Here is a 4,218-nt window from a genome sequence, read left to right as displayed (position 1 = left end):
AAAAGTCATCTTCAATAGCAAACAACCCTGTCAGGATCAAGGGTTGTGTCTGAATCAGCCTCTGTCTTCTTATTGTAGAGAAGATGGACCAAACCAGACATTTGTGGAGAGCTGCTCCTGGGTTCCTAATGTTGATATACCATTCTAACTTGTGAAAGTGTCACAGGAAGTAGGGGTAGCCTCCATCTAATGATACCCTTGGAAGCAACTCTTAGGACAAAGTCATTGAAAAGGCAGTGACCTGATTCAGTTCCTGAAGGAAGTGACCTACCTCACTTCCTTGGTAATGGAACTCTCTGAACTTGGGATCCAGGAAGCCAGGCACCCAAAGCAGTCCCACTCCCAACCCAGTGGTCTCCCTTGTTTGGATTTACCAAGGACTGAATCTGTCTTTCTTATTACCGACTGATGTGAGGATGGCCAAATGCCAGGAAAGCTCTGAAGAGAGGCCATTCATGAGAAAGTAGGTAGTGGCTCACCGCTTGCTTCTGACAACTTCACAGATTTGGCCAAGGAGACCAGATCTGAGACAGGACAGGCCATCATGTGGGAACATAATATGGCCCACCAGTCAGAGGACAGTCCGGATAGTCACAGACCTACTAGGGGGAAGGAGGTGCCTTTGTGGGTTTGGGTGTGTTTTTGTGGTTTTGTCTGATGTTCTGAGTATAGTTAGGAAAGGCAGTTTGTTTGGTTTGAAGTAAACTGTTTCTAGTAAGTCGTTTGACAAGGCGAGTGTTTCTATGTCTGTGTTTCCCACTGTTTCCATTGTTTTAGACTTTAGAAAAGAGAATGCATCATTGGATGTGTCCTGTCTAGTAGAAAGCTTCCCATCATTCATCCTGCCTAATTTATGAATGGACTGTGGGTTGCCTTATTGAATGGTAACACCTGCTATCTTCCTAAGTTCCTGTTTTCTTCCTGAATTCTGTCCACTCTCCAGAATAGGCTCATGGTTTTGTGTCTATGATATGTACCACATCCAAGCTCTGTGACATGGCCATGTACTGCATAGCTGAAGGGAATGGCGAACATCTCACAAAACACAGATATCAGTGTGACAAGTAAAATCTCAGTGGAGAAACCCTGCTTTGGGCCTTTTTCTTACCTATTATTCTGTTGCCCAAATGTCAGGAATGTCTTGGCCTCAGGCCACCCATTTGTGATGCCTAAAGAAAACAGTTTTCAAATGGAATTGAATGGCCATCACCTGTTGCTAATTGCTTAATTGCATTGGAAAGAGATGTGTCTCAATCAGCCTCTGTCCCTGTTTGAGGATGTGGCTTAGATTCTAAGCACCTGATGGATCTGGAAAAGTTCCCATGTGTGCATCTAAAATCAAAATTGCCAAAAGAGCACTCATTTTGGATAAAATCTCTCGCCTTCCTCTGTAAGGTTCCTGATATCCATCAAGTGAGAATAGGGATCCTTTGGGTCAAATAAGATATTCAAAGCCCTGCAGAGGTGCTTGAGTTTTCTCATGACTCCAAATCACATTAAGAATATATACCCGACAGTCAGTAGGCCCCAAATTGTAGAAGCAGAGCAGTATTAATGGCAGGCCTATTTGATCACTCCTGGTTCACAGGAAGGGTGTCCAGGCCACCCTGACATTAGGCAAATGAGGGGCAAGGGAGCTTATTTTGGACACTGTCTTGAGCTGCACCCCTCAAGGAAACCTCCAGCCAGAGGTGATGATGAGTGTATATATGCAAGAAGATGAGGGTCATGTGGGAGTGTTTTAGTTTTAATTGTGGTTATTTTTATGGCGGTTGGAAGAGATGACTGGGTCCACCTGGGCTTAAACTCTGGTGTGATTCCTCTTAGAGAGTGCGTTCTGGAACTGACCTCAGAGAAGCATGGCCATGAATTGTGTTGGGATATTAGGAGGCCACACATGAGAGTCACCCTTGAAATCTGAGATCTATGCCCAGGTTGGCTTTCCACAGAGCACTGGGAATATCTGCCAGCATATCACATGATTTTATTCTGAAAAACTTGGCAGAAATAGTTGAGAGTCTAAACACACATGGACCTCAAATTGTAGACTTCAATGGGCCTGGCTTCATGTGACCTTTTGGCCACTCCTTTGGAAGACTTTTCATTGAAATGAGCCTCCTCACCATTTAATGGTTTCTGAATGAACTGAAGCCCACAATGACTCCAACTTCATACTTGAAAAATAGTTAGATAAATACCATGAAATATTTGAAATTCTTATGACCAGGTAGCACTGGAGAACCTTTGGTTGTCCTGTTGCTGATCATGAGTATTCCAGACAGTGCCTTGATTGACTGGGTTTCATGAAAATGGTGTAGAAAAAAGATGCCAGTAAGTTGGAGCCTGAGTAGTGGGCCTAGAGCAATGGTTGGCAGGTGTGTGATAAAACATCTGTGGTGGGCCAATGTGGATCTGCCATTGGCTTCCAAAAGGCATGTTACTGACATGGTGCAGTCAGCAGACCCTTATATGTAAAGGCATCTTGTTATATGGAGATGTTTCAGGGCAATGTTCAGAATCAGGTTGCTATGGTCAAGGGGGCAAGCTATGTGGGATAGAAGGCTGCTTGGTGCATTCTCCTGCAGACCCTGACCCACTACACGTGACAGAACTCCCTCCAGCACTGTATCCCAGTTGAACTCCTTTTATTTCATGAAGCAAATACAAAACTCTAGTGCAGCAGCAAAAAACACCATGAAAAGTGGTGGACGACCATATGGCTTCACAGTCCACACGGGGAGAAAATTAGCCCCCAGTGGCCACAGTTTACCTACAAAGAGAAAATTCAGCACTGCTGCCTCATGTTCATTGGAAAATAATAAACCATGTCCTCCAGGTCACGTAGATGCAGACCCAGCTTTGATGATGTAACTACAAAGGAAGATAAAGATCCTGACAACTACATATATTTCAAGTGCTCAATCGCAGAGGCAGTTTCTCAAGAAGTCTTTAGGCCAAAGAGCTCCATGTTTGTGGAGTATTTACCCTGTCCCTTACATTTGGAAACTCCTCTACTTCTTCCAAAGTGTACTCCTGAGCATATTCCATTCCAGATATGTATTCACAGATTCTCTAACTCTTCTCCTCTAAGTGTGTCTTACTTGAGGCGAAGGTAATGTTCTCAAAAAGCGTGGGAAGGTTTTTTGTGTAGCACATATTTACATACACATTTGATTCATTTACCAATTTTCCATTTGAAATACTGAATCCCTGACACTAACTGTTAGCCTACTAGACTCTGACTACTAATCCTAATATGATGGAGAAAAATAACCCAAACAGAATTAAATACAAGCAGTTCACAGGAGGCATGGTGCATAGTTGGATTGCCTTTTGCATTATATAGGGTAGGAGTTATAAATCTAGTCAATTTTTTTGTTGAAATACTTCTCCGTGTGTTTTTAAAGTTAACATATATATGAATTCCTGTCTCCCTTTCTTTGTAGCCTATTCAGCAAATGTATTTTTATATGCACATATAGAATCATACCTGGTACCGCACTTACATTCATGTGAGGTGGCTTACTTGGCAGATACAAATTGTGAGAAGAGATCACTCCTCCTAAACGCTTTTGGAAGTTTAAATTCAACCTATGGGTGAGCTTCCTAGTTGAACAACATTATACATAAATCCATATTCAGTAAAATGGATATTTTTGGATCAGTGGATGATATATATTTCATGGTGAATTTCGATTGGCATAATATTGCTACTTTTTAATGTCACTGTGTGTGTATATATATATATATATATATATATATATATATATATATATATATATATATATACAGTCTCCAGATTTTTCAAAATATGAAATATATGTGTCTTATTGTACACTCCTGAAATTCATTATATTCCCCTATGTGGATTTATAATAAACTTTCACAAGATTATTCTCAGAAATATTCATCCACATGAACTGCATATTTGTTTCTTAGTACTGACAACTAACTTCAGAGAATGGTGCTTACAAATCCTAATATTTCTACAGTAAATTTCTCAGTTGAACATCAATGCAAGTAGATTCCTATGGGACGTGAAGTGTATTTTGGCATTCATTTTTATTCAACACTGGTACATTATTATTTCTTCACTTTATGCACATCTTAGGATATATATTCCATCCACAAGTTCGCAAATTTATAGGCATTTGTTTCACTTTCCATCACTTCCTGATTCAGAACAAATGTATTCCTCCATGTTTCTTGACTGGTTTT

This window comes from Callospermophilus lateralis, unplaced genomic scaffold (assembly GCF_048772815.1).
Source record: "Callospermophilus lateralis isolate mCalLat2 unplaced genomic scaffold, mCalLat2.hap1 Scaffold_361, whole genome shotgun sequence".
NCBI lineage: Eukaryota > Metazoa > Chordata > Mammalia > Rodentia > Sciuridae > Callospermophilus > Callospermophilus lateralis.
Note: the sequence above shows the minus strand (reverse complement) of the source record.